This window comes from Leptodactylus fuscus, chromosome 5 (assembly GCF_031893055.1).
Source record: "Leptodactylus fuscus isolate aLepFus1 chromosome 5, aLepFus1.hap2, whole genome shotgun sequence".
Classification (NCBI taxonomy): Eukaryota; Metazoa; Chordata; class Amphibia; order Anura; family Leptodactylidae; genus Leptodactylus; species Leptodactylus fuscus.
Genome location: NC_134269.1, coordinates 195,384,054 through 195,397,714, shown reverse-complemented (window position 1 = coordinate 195,397,714; position 13,661 = coordinate 195,384,054). Strand labels below are relative to the sequence as shown.

The following is a 13,661-nucleotide window of genomic DNA, read 5'->3' as shown; positions in this document are numbered from 1 at the left end:
GGCAAAGTACTTCATAATAGGCATGTAACTAGAGGGTGTGCAGCACCTGGGCCCAAGAACCTTAGGGGGCGCCATAAGGTATCTATTCCCAGTACTATAAACAAGATATTATAGTCGGGGCCCTGGTACATCATTCTAAGCCTTTGTTTATAACTGTTAAAGTATACAGCCATAGGCAAGATTATACGAGACCTTTGAAACTGTCAAAGCTCCTTCAAAATATGAAGGCTTTAAAACTATAGATTTCTGTCTTACTTCTTTGGTGACATCATGCTTTGGTTGGAGAGCAGGAAGTCGTCTCTGGCAAAGATACTAAAGCTGAAAATAAGACAGATGGAAAGTGATGACATTCCACATCGACTCTGTGGATAGGGTAGCTAAGCAGCAAAATAGTACAGGGAGAAAAGAAAAAGTTTAGGAAATTCCACATCTCCAAGACTGAGCCGTTCTGCTTACTTAAGCTGTACAGACACAGCACTTTCAATTTCATTAAGCTAATAATAGGTGGTTATTGATTATGCCAAGGATACATACTTCATAAATGAAAGAAACTTTGTACAAAGTAATCTTGAAATCGGTCTGGAAGCAGAAGTGGATATCATAGACCCAATGCAAAGTGCCACAGGTTTTTTTGGGCCTTCTTCAAGTCTTTATAGCAATGCATCGAGCAGGGTTGGCGTTGGCTCTGTAATAGGAATTGAGGCTCTCTCTGCTGCACTCCTTGTTAGTATAGATGGTAATACAAGATACCGTATGTTTAATGTCCAGAGGGGGAAGAGCTGCTGGCTGGTGTCTTTGAGAGACACATTGCTTTATATAAAATATAAAAAGATATTTATAATACTCAACACTGTAAAGGGGCTGTCCTGCATTAGGAAAAAACGCTGCTTTCTTCTTCTACGCAAGAGGTGAACTCACGTCCACTGGTTCCATAGCAAAAGCTACAGAGTTCAATTAATATGACTGTGACTGAGCTGCAGCATGCCCGTGTGACCAATAGATGTGATGTCCCTTCCTGAGAATGCAAAAATCAGCCATACTTTCTAATCCTGCACAATCCCTTTAAAGGCCCAATACACAAGTCTATCTTATGTGTATAAGGATCTGTCAAGTCTCCCTGACAGAAGTCAATGGAAGGAGGTATTGGGGCATGTACGTACAAGGCCCAATCTGGTTCTGTTCAGGGAATGTATACTGCCACCAGAGAGGACCAAGTAGGTCCCTGCGCCACTGACAACCCAAACAGAGCACATATAAAAGAAAAGGTTTGTAGAATGCACCCAAAACAAAAATGTGATTGATACTTGAATAATAATAATAATAATAATAATAATAAATACAGATTGTTGTGACTCCTTCCCACTAACAGACACAAAGTTTAAATAAAACTGAGCCAAAACCACAAATGATCTGATCTGTTAAATTGTGATTCAAGAGAATACAAGCAAAACCAGCTCTGGCTAAAATGCTATATTAATAATGAAGAGAGAAATAATCCTGATAGAGAAGGCAGCACGCCGTCATAAATGAATAGGACACTTAAAACGATAAATATTGCTGTTTATACAGTCATTAGGAAATAATGCTCCCAGCATGCAAACTCAATGCTCACTGGAGACTGTAAAGCAGACTGACGGCAAAGTGCTTTTAGATAGAATACCATGCAGACAGCAGGATCTAACTACTGTATCTAAAGAATCGGAGCATCAATTGTACAATTGTCACATAATAATCAGGCTGTGTTCACATGACGCTTCCACCACAATGTATGCTTCAGGATTTCCCAACACATACCATACCTCCTGCAGGCGGCTGCAGCGAGATGTGTCCACTCTTAACTTTGCTACATTTTAAAGGGATTCTACCATTAAAACCCTTTTTTTGTGGATAAGGCGTTGGAATAGCCTTTAGAAAGGCTATTTATCTCTTACCTTTAGACTTGGTCTCCGCTGCGCCGTTCCTTAGAAATACCGGTTTTTACTGGTATGCAAAAGAGTTCTGGGGGCGGGCCCCAGTGCTCAAACAGCGATGGGAGCGTCCCCACCACTGCCAGAGAAGTGTCTCCAAGCGCCGCCTCCTTCTTCGTCCGTAGCGTCATCTTCAATGTCTTCTTCCGGTGCAGGCTCGTAACTTCTAGGCCTTGGGCAGAGCAGACTGCGCAGGCCACGGGAAAATGGCCGCTTGCACAGTATTGTTAGCGGCCATTTTCCCGTGGCCTGTGCAGTCTGCTCTGCTCAAGGCCCGAGGCCTAGAAGTTAAGAGCCTGCGCCGGAAGAAGACATTGAAGATGACGATGCGGACGAAGAAGGAGGCGGCGCTGGAGACACTTCTCTGGCAGCAGTGGGGGCACCCCCATCGCTGTTTGAGCGCAAGGACCCGCCCCCATCGCTGCGAGAGAACTCATTTGCATATCGGTAAAAACCTGTATTTCTAAGGAACGGCGCAGTGGAGACCACGTCTAAAGGTAAGAGATGAATAGCCTTTCTAAAGGCTATTCCAACGTCTTATCCACAAAAAAAAAAAAAAAAAAAAAAAAAAGGTTTTAATGGTAGAATCCCTTTAAGGATTCTAGAAAAAGTTCAAGCAAGGTCATGCATGACATGCTAGTAAAACTATTGATAGGCTGCAACCCCTTACTCAACCATGGGGTGGTCACATGTAGAAATATATAGGACAGACAAATATTAGGATTTTATATAAAAAAAAAAAAAAGCTGTTCCTCTCATGCCACATAACTTGGGATCTGTTGAACCAAGAATACAGGTTAGGAAGGAACACATGTATGTTCCCAATAATTTCAATTAATACGTGTATAAAAAAGTAAGCCACACCTAATACATGCTACTGGTATTCTTCTATATGCTAAGCTATTTTATAGAGTAAAAAACAAAAACAACACATATTAAGGGTCCATTCACACGGAGTAATGTGAGGCTTTTTTGTGCTTATTTTTACGGCCGTAAAAAGACGTTTCCATTGAGTTCTATAGTAAAATACGCCTGTATTTTTACATCCGTAATTTTACGTCTGTTATTTTACGTCCGTAAAAATACAGGCGTATTTTACTACAGAACTCAATGGAAACGTCTTTTTACGGCCGTAAAAATAAGCACAAAATAAGCACAAAAAACGCCTCGCGTTACTCCGTGTGAGTGGACACATATAGGCCTGGTGTATGCTAAAGTGCAACCGTGTTGTGATGCTAAAGCAATGTCAATCTACTTGTAAAACATCTAGTAGGTTAGTAAGCGGTAACAACGCCATCTGAATGGGATTCTAATTCCCAGTCAAGGGATTTAAGAGACAATTAGGGTAAGTTCACACAGAGTTTTTTGTTCAGGATTTTAAGGTCGTATCCGCCTCAAAATCCTGATCAAAAAGATGGCTCCCATTGAAATCAATGGGAGCCGCTCAGGTCTTTTTTCCGGGAGCCGTTCCTTCCGGCTCCCAGAAAAAAGCAGCAAGATGCTCATTCTTCAGGCCGTTTCACCAAACGATTCGGTCTGAAGACGCTCCCTCCTCCAGACTAGGCCCATTCATTGGGCCTAATCCGAAGCGGAGTGCGCGGCTGGATGCCGATGCAGTGCACTGGTTTTGAGTCGCTGCTACCTGGCTTTTGGTCCGGAACCTGAGGTGGCCTCTGCCTCAGGTTCCGGACCAAAAAAACACGTCTCAACTTACCCTTATAAAGACAGAAATGACGCCAATGTATGTGGTTGTTAAGATCTGCATCTCTTCCTTATGTTGGGACTGGGTTGTTGCCTGGTATCAATTTTAGATTGGTAACATCTAACATGCCATGAACACAAAGCATACAGTCTATGCTGCATACTTTATATTCATCTCATATCACTACACAGAGCTATCAGCTGTATAAAATAGCATTTCTACAGTCTTTTAGGAGAGGTTCAACCGTACAAATAATGGACGACAATCACAATGCACAGTAATCTCATGTCAGTGACACTACAGTCCCTCAAATTCCAAGTCTGTTCAACAACATAGTTATAGAAAAGCATAATGCACGATTCGTGTGTGAAAGCCTTAGAACTTGTATTTTTCCAGATGTGCGGCATGATATTCTTAGTATCCTTGGCGTCAGGCACACTGTTAGACTATAAAAGGGGCAGTACGTGCAAGCAGAATCCTCAGAATTATAACTTTCTCTGTTCACCCATATAAAGACTAAACATAAGAACCTACAGTAACAAAGGTGATACATTTTCTCTACCAGATAGAAAGCAAAGCAAGCAGTTTGGCTGGACTATACCCTAGGGTTCCACACTGACTAGTTGTTGACCGTGGCTGCATATAATAATAATAATAATAATAATAATAATAATAATAATAATAATATTGTTGATAAATCAGAAGAAACACAGAAAGTAACTATAAATGTGGGGATGTACTATATATTTCAATGCCACTAAACCTTAGAATAAAATGGATAATTGTGTGATGACATCAGAGAGTGTACGGAAGGCGACTGCAGACGCCTCCCGCACCGATACTGTCAGTCCATTTCACAATGTGATATAAAACCAAGTTATGATCTAGGGAAAAAAGAACTGCAGTTGGGGATAAATGCAAAGGGTCTGTCATGGAAAGTTTCCTTGCTTTTATTTGGGAAACCTATAAATACTTCCCCATTATACAACTATACTGCTGTTCCAGACATAAACATTGAAGATATATCAATGTATGGAACAGTAATGTAGACAGAAAAAAACAGAAAGTAACTTAATGTCCAAAATTACAACGTTACAAAGTAACAACTTAAGTTGAAATGAGCATTTTATAGGGATCACACGGTATTGACAAATACTGGGGTCTGCAGCTGAGTTGTTAGCTTTGCTGTACAGAATGGGACAGATTTGGAGCCAGATCTTCTGTGGATGTAGGCTTGCTCAAATCCTTCTGTCTTTTCATGCAATCCCAGACAGACTACATGATGCTGAGCATATAGGAAGTATATGGCACTCATGTTAGACATGAAAAAATAGCAGAAGTATCAGGGACAAGCTGAAGAAGCTGAGAAAAGCATCCATTCAGCTTGTCCTTAATGCTTCTTCTATTCTTTACTCCTATTCCTGCTACTGTTCAGTCTGATATCTGATGAAGGTCTCTGTGACCGAAACATCATCTGTTGTGGACTGATTAATAAAATTGGAGGGTTTTTTAACATCTAATAAGAGTGCCGGATTCTATATCATATATGCTTTAATGAGTTGAGCCCCTATATTCCATAGTGAGTGCCGAATCATTAATATTTATTGCATGATGTTGCGATCAGGGCTCTGTTAGGGCCACGTCATCGCTTTCAGGACTCGTTGGTCTTCCTTATGCTGAATATACCTATTGTTCTTTATGCTTATGGTTATTGTCTGCATCAGCAAGGTCTCCCTCAGGGAAGAATTTCAAAGCAGCAGAAACTGGAGTTTCAAGGTGTGCTGTTCAAGATATTCTGAAGATGCACCAAGAAACAGCATCACTGAGGACTGTAAAACTGAAATATTTGGCTGTAACAGAAAGCCCTTTGTTCACTGAAGGGATGTATGAAGGGAAATGATAAGTGCCTGCAGGCAACAGTGAAGCATGGTACAGGTTCCATGCAAGTTTGGGGTGGCATTTCAGCAAGCGGAGTTGGGGATTTGGTCAGAATTAATGGTGTCCTCAATGCTGAGAAATACAGGCAGATACAGTCCTATGAAAAAGTTTGGGCACCCCTATTAATCTTAATCATTTTTAGTTCTAAAAATTTTGGTGTTTGCAACAGCCATTTCAGTTTAATATATCTAATAACTGATGGACACAGTAATATTTCAGGTTTGAAATGAGGTTTATTGTACTAACAGAAAATGTGCAATATGCATTAAACCAAAATTTGACTAGTGCAAAAGTATGGGCACCCTTATCATTTTATTGATTTGAATACTCCTAACTACTTTTTACTGACTTACTGAAGCACAAAATTGGTTTTGTAACCTCACTGAGCTTTGAACTTCATAGCCAGATGTATCCAATCATGAGAAAAGATATTTAAGGTGGCCAATTGAAAGTTGTTCTCCTATTTGAATCTCCTCTGAAGAGTGGCATCATGGGCTACTCAAAACAACTCTCAAATGATCTGAAAACAAAGATTGTTCAACATAGTTATTCAGGGGAAGGACACAAAAAGCTGTCTCAGAGATTTAACCTGTCAGTTTCCACTGTGAGGAACATAGTAAGGAAATGGAAGACCACAGGGACAGTTCTTGTTAAGCCCAGAAGTGGCAGGCCAAGAAAAATATCAGAAAGGCAGAGAAGAAGAATGGTGAGAACAGTCAAGGACAATCCACAGACCACCTCCAAAGAGCTGCAGCATCATCTTGCTGCAGATGGTGTCACTGTGCATCGGTCAAAAATACAGCGCACTTTGCACAAATAGAAGCTGTATGGGAGAGTGATGAGAAAGAAGCTGTTTCTGCATGTACGCCACAAATAGAGTTGCCTGAGGTATGAAAAAGCACATTTGGACAAGGCAGCTTCATTTTGGAAACAAAAATTGAGTTGTTTGGTTATAAAAAAAGGCGTTATGCATGGCGTCCAAAAAGAAACAGCATTCCAAGAAAAACACTTGCTACCCACTGTAAAATTTGGTGGAGGTTCCATCATGCTTTGGGGCTGTGTGGCCAATGCCGGCATCGGGAATCTTGTTAAAGTTGAGGGTCGCATGGATTCCACTCAGTATCAGCAGATTCTTGAGAATAATGTTCAAGAATCAGTGACGAAGTTGAAGTTACGCCGGGGATGGATATTTCAGCAAGACAATGATCCAAAACACCGCTCCAAATCCTCAGGCATTCATGCAGAGGAACAATTACAATGTTCTGGAATGGCCATCCCAGTCCCCAGACCTGAATATCATTGAACATCTGTGGGATGATTTGAAGCGGGCTGTCCATGCTCGGCGACCATCTAACTTAACTGAACTTGAATTGTTTGTCCAAAATACCTTTATCCAGGATCCAGGAACTGATTAAGAGCTACAGGAAGCGACTAGAGGCTGTTATCTTTGCAAAAGGAGGATCTACTAAATATTAATGTCACTTTTCTGTTGAGGTGCCCATACTTTTGCACCGGTCAAATTTTGGTTTGATGCATATTGCACATTTTCTGTTAGTACAATAAACCTCATTTCAATCCTGAAATATTACTGTGTCCATCAGTTATTAGATATATCAAACTGAAATGGCTGTTGCAAACACCAAAATATTTAGAACTAAAAATTATTAAGATTAATAGGGGTGCCCAAACTTTTTCATAGGACTGTACATATCCAGCATTCAATACCATCAGATAATTTTTCTGCAGTGGGACACCAACGCAAAACATGGCCAATGTCTTCACTGTAAAGAACAACAAGGATTCCTGGAAGAGACGATACGACATTCACAGAACTTGTAGGGCTGAGAATTCTTTAAGATTTATGCATTCATATTAGTGTAGTGTGCAAAAGTTTTAGGTAGGTGGGGAACCTAGGCAATAGAGGTATGAATGCTGTAAAAAATAGAAGTGTTAATTGTTTATTTTGTCAATTAAAATTAAGTGAATGACAAAGTGAAATTCAATAAAAGTAAAAGTCAATATTTGGTGTGATCACCCTTTGCAGAAGGAGTCCAGGAAGTGATGACATGGACCCACAAAGCCATTCATTCCTATGGGAATGTACTATTCGAAACTACTGATTTGAATAGTACTCGCTCATCTCTAGTAGGAATAGCTTTAAGAAAGGCAATTCTTCTCCTACCTTTAGATGTCTTCTCCGCGGCGCCGTTCGGCAGAAATCCCGGATTTCGGCGGTATGCAAATGAGTTCTCTTGCAGCACTGGGGGCGGGCCCCAGCGCTCAAACAGCACTGGAGGCGTCCCCAATGCTGCGAGAGAAATCTCCATCTTCTCCAGGAACCAGCCTCTTCATGTCTTCTTCTGGCGGTGGATTCAAACTTCTAGGCCTAGGGCAAAGCCGACTGGGCATGCCGGACAGCCACAAGAAAATGGCCGCTTACAATACTGTAATATTAAAAGTGGGAAATGTAATATTTAATTTTTAAGTTGAAGTACATTTCTACTGACTCCACGTTGGTAAGGACACCTAGGCTAAGTAGGTACAGTAATTTGACCTTCAGGTAACACGTTTCTATACATTGCAGGCTGAATCTGTAGAGATGTGCTTTTCCCTAAAGCGATTATTAAAAACAGAATAATTCATGCCCCCGCCTCATGGGGTGTACCGCCTGTGGTAATGTACATGCACTACAGGTTAATATCTGGGTTACAGAGCCCTAGTGGAACCCTGTGATTCTATTCAGCACAGAATTACCCGGAGAATAACATATAATTTTTTTTGTGAGAAATCAAACACAGCTGTAATTCTGGCTGCCTGGGAAATGACAAGTTGGAATAGCTCTGGCTGTTCAAGTTCTCATGGTAAAGAAAGAAATACATTTCTGTGCTGTCTGCCAAAAGAAAATTACACACAGCATTATGGCCAATAAATTACCAATCATTTTTAAGAAGCAGAAATAAACTTATTTAATACAGAAAAAAGAATGACGTGACTAAATCTCAATCGACAGACGTGAGAAGACGCCAAACTAGTTATTACAGATGATAAATACGCTATATTGCATTGTACTGGCTGTAATAGTCAGCGTACAGGTTTTCCAAGGACTGGTCTCTCATCTACAAGTTAGTATGCTTTTTGGATGTAAATTTGGAATTATGATCACATTAATCATATGCATAAAAATAATCCTTTATTTACCGCGGTCTTATAATTTACTCATTTAGGTTTTATTACAACAATATTAAGAAAGAAGTCTGGGTTGGGGTTTGGATTCAGCGCTTTTAGAACCAATATTTACAACCAAGTAGAATAGGCAAGGCATTTCTCTAAAAATAGTATGCCATGATCAAAGGAAATTCTGAAAATAATGAAAACCAATGTAGCAATGTATCATTCTGGACAGAATTATAAAACTGTATCTCTAGAACCCAAGTGAACCACATGAGAGCCACCATGTCCAAATGAAAAAGACCTGGAATGGTTAAGAATTTTCTCAGGAGGCCAGTCTGCCAAATTTATTCTGAAGCCACATGTCAAAAACATCCCAGAAGATGATTCAAAACTAAAAGTAACTTGGCCAGAACAAAACTGGTTGCGGATTACCAAAGTGGAAACCACTGCTTTCCAAAAGTAACAAATACAGTCATCTCATAGCTCCAAAATAGACTAAGATGTACTAAAGCAGTTTGATATTATGGTCTATGGAGAGAGAGGAGTAACCCACTGAAAGATACCCACTTTGATGCATCTCCCTTGGAATCAAAAGGATAAGCATATTTGTGGTTTACTGGTCGCAAATAGATTTTTTTTTATACTGATGACCTATCCAAGGTATAGGTCATCAGTATGTGATCTATCAGGGTCTGACACTCGGACCACACACAGATCAGCTGTTCCAGCAGCCTCCAAGTGCCAGAAACAACTAGTGGACAGGGAGATTGTATAGCACAGTTCCCATTTAAAGGGGCTCTATCATTGACAAAAGTCATTTTTATCTAATCACATCCTTACATAGCCTTTAGAAAGGCTATTCCACACCTTCCTTTTGTATGTAAATTACCTCAGTAGTGTTTGAATAAGTCCGTTTTTATTCATATGCTAATTAGGCTCCATCGTGCAATGGAAGTTGTCAGCCAGCTCTCATCTCTCTGCTGTGTGTGTAAGAGCAGAGAGGAGTCAGCAGCACCCTGTGCTGTACATACATTAGTCAGTGCACAAAGATCTCCGGGGTGCACGGACAAGCTAAGTAGCATGTGAATGAAAACGGACTTATTAAAAATCTACTGAGGCAATTTACATATAAAAGGTAGGTGTGGAATAGCCTTTCTAAAGCCTATGCAAGGAGGTGATTAGTTAAAAATGACTTTTTCCAATGATAGAGCTCCTTTAAGAAATAGAAGTGGCAAAGCAGCCCAGTGCACAGCATAGTGGTGGTTCCAGGGAATTGCTGCAACGTTCCTATTAATCGGAATAGGAACAGTGATGCACACGCTCCCCATCTAGCAGCAGCTCCCAGTACCTGGAGGCTGCTGCAACACCTGATCTTTGCTGGGTCCAGGTATCTGAACTGAACATAAAACTGAATAACTATTCTGTGAATGGGCCATCTGTATGAAAAATGTTGCTGTAGTTTTTTGAGCCAGATCCAGGGGTGGCTTGAGCAGAAGGTAGAAGTATACATTCTTTCTATATATTTCTCAATTCTAGTATAGCAATTTTTGGCCTTTGGTTGAAAAACAAAACACAAATATAGCTGTATTTTTGCAACATGGGTCCTTAGCGTATGAGGGTATTTCAGGCTTATCAAATCAATAACTTGTCCTTCGGACAGAAGATAAATTGAAGTTCAGCAGGAATCTGATATCCAGGACCCCATCCAAGCAACTTTTTAAAAGACTGCAGCATTTGAATGAGCAAACCAAGTACAATGTCATCCAATCTTATAGAATCTGTGTTTGGTATCACTTAATTAGGATCTTATCCTCATCAATGCGCAGTATTATATACAGCCAGAATATTCTCTCTCGGAGTGTGGTCTGATGCTGGAGATATCAGTGCCATTATCTTCAGCAACGATATCTCCCCACTGTCTGAAGGTCGGGTCTTACAACCTAGTTGTGAGGAACAACCCCCCACCCCCACCGACTATCTTCTGGGCGGTAAGAAACACCCCCCTTTGACAGTAAAAGCCTAAGTTAGAGTACAGTCGGACGTGGGGCGTTCCTCACAGCCCAGCGATGACGCCACCATTCTGACAGTTGAGAGATATCGGTACCGTCAATTTTGGAAGGTCAGGACATTCCCATGTACATTAGGTGGTCAGCCACTTCTGCTGAAATTGGCAGATTTAACTGATGTTCCATAATCACTAAATGGACATTCTAAAACTGAACAACCCTGTACAGTCGGAGCCGATTCTACTCAACAAAATCACATATACAAGTCGCAAGAACGGTAGCCTGGGAGCTGAAGGCCCGCCCTCAGTGCACCAACTACTTCTCTTGGATACGGTTTCTAGTTATTCTTCTCTAAAAGTGACATAACAAATGGTATGCTGCCAACATATTTCTTACTAGAATAGATTGCAGATTCTACTGCAATTTGCATAGTCAATCATTCTGAATAATATAGGCAGTATAACACAGGACTGTTGGGGCAGTATATGCACAATTATAGCAACGGCGTACCAGAGAACAGTAATGCTGCTCCTAGTGTTGTATATATTGCTGCAAACCACGTCAAACTAGCATCTGGAACCTATTACTTTAGAGATATAATTTCCACATTTTTCATTGCACTCACATATCTCTGTATAGAAGTAAAACAGAGGAAATAAAAAGTGCACAGTAACAGGTTGCTGACCCAAGAGGACCGAAACTCCTGTCATTTCACTAGAGCAGATTTCTGAAAGTTAAATGAAGTAGACGGGACATAGATTCTGGAAATCTGTAGTGCTGATGGGGGTGACCAGATTGTAAACCACAATCTTGGCAGCCAGTCTCCAGCTGTCAAGCATATAACATACAAGACTATAACTCTGCTTCAAGGTGACTTCCAGAAAATATTTCAGCACTTAATTAATAACAGATCAGTAATTAGCTTCAGATGAATGCGGAATATCAATGCAATTCTAATTCTTATTTATACCATTCTGTATGGCTAGGATAACCAGAATAACCATTATCATTAAGCTGTGTAGCTACTGGGGCATGGCCTCTGCTAAGTCACTGGTAAAGACATTTATTCAGGTTCCCACAAGGATTAGACACCTAGTTTCAACTCTCCAGACTCCCCCTTCATACAATTGTAAATGTTCAGACTGCAAGCCCTTAAGTGTCAGATTTGGTGCTGGAAAATAACAGGGTCACACTAGGGTATGAAGTCACTGAAGAGGAATAGACTTCTAACCGTATGGCATCAGGTCATCAAAGTGAATTGTTTTGTTTGATTTAGGGGGAACGATTAAAGGAAACTAGTCCCTGTCAAAAACGCACTATCCTCTCCAATAGTAACAGGAAAAAATCCCCGCAAGCAGAAAAAAAAATGTCCATACATAATGACCACAGACAAAATCTATATTCCTAACAGATGTCAGTAGTCCAAAAGCCAAATGTGGTTTACATACAGTAATTATATGCACTAAATGTCTATGTAGGTGAAACCGAGCTGAAGATTAAATCCAGAATAAACTCAAATGTCATACAACAACATGCAAAAAATACCCGTGAAAACATTTTTGAAGGCCTGGCCATAGCATCTCAGGCAGGAAAATACTGGTATTAAAAGTAAACCTTCAATCTCGGACAGACAGGAGAGACTGGGAGCACAAGTTCCCGACAACCTTTATCACACTGAACAAGAAAGAAAGAATGTGTCACGTGGACTGAGATTCTACATCATAAAATAAATGTGCTTTTTATGCTTATATCTATAGGACACATCTGAAAGAGGACAAGAAAACTTAGCAATGAACTGTGCTAATATTTCTCTCTCATATCACAAGAAAAGGGTTTTCTAGCCCCAAATGCATTTTAGATACTGATGATCTATCCACAAAATAGGTAAATCAGTATTAGTATCAGGGGTCCGAAATCTGAATCCTGCACAGGACCACTGATAGAGTGCTGGAAGGTACAACATTGGACAGAGTGGAAGTAACAGGATCAGAGCCACAGTTCCCTGATGCTACTGTTATAAAATGGACGGCCACCATCAGATCACCACCTATCAGATTCTGCTTACCTATCCTGTGACCAGATCATCGGTATAAAAAATGCATTTGGTGCTGGAAAATCTCCTTGAGGCTAAGGCCCCATGTTGCGGATTGAGCAGAAGGGAGAAGTATAAGAGTTTCCCAAATATTTCCCATTTGTTCTGTAGCCACTACTAAATTTGGCTAAAAAAACAAACAAACAAAAAAACAAACAAACAAAAAACAACAAAATCCGTAACAATAAAAAAAACAGCATTTCTGCAATGTGGGGCCTTAGCCTAAAGGGGTTTTCTAGGCCTATAATATCGATAACCTATCCTTAGGATGGAACATTAACATTAGATCAGTCTAACACCCAAGACCCCAACAATTAGTTGGTTGAAGAACTTATGAAGCTTTTGTTTACTGCTTTTTCTCTTCCCAGGTCAGTCTCATCACATTCATTCAGCCTCTTAGCCATGTTGCAGTTTAGTCCCGTTCAAATGAATGGGGTTGAGTTGCCATACCAAGCGCAGCTACTATACAATGTACTGAACAAAACGTCTAGGCGGCACTCTCCAAATGGCTACATTAAATTGGGAGCAGGATGGACTGACCACTTTCCCAATAGTTTTAAATTTCCAAGATACAAAAAGCAGAACAGCACACCATTATTGGGTTGCTTCTTACATGCAATTTTATGGTAACCCCACCAAACACTATGATGGTGCAATACTTTGACACATGTTCTATTCAATGCACTGTTTGTCAAGTATAATGCAACATTTTGGGTAATAACCCTTCGTCAGTTATTAGTTATAGATCCTTCGTCAGTTATTAGTTATAGATCCGGGTGGACTAG

The 13,661-nt window shown here is 40.4% G+C and overlaps 1 protein-coding gene across 2 annotated transcripts in view; it reads right to left on the bottom strand.

Moving 5' to 3' along the window:
* Positions 1 to 13,661, bottom strand: part of ARHGAP26 (Rho GTPase activating protein 26) — a 229,047-nt gene that overhangs the window by 30,240 nt on the left and 185,146 nt on the right. The gene's annotated exons all lie outside the window — the stretch shown is intronic.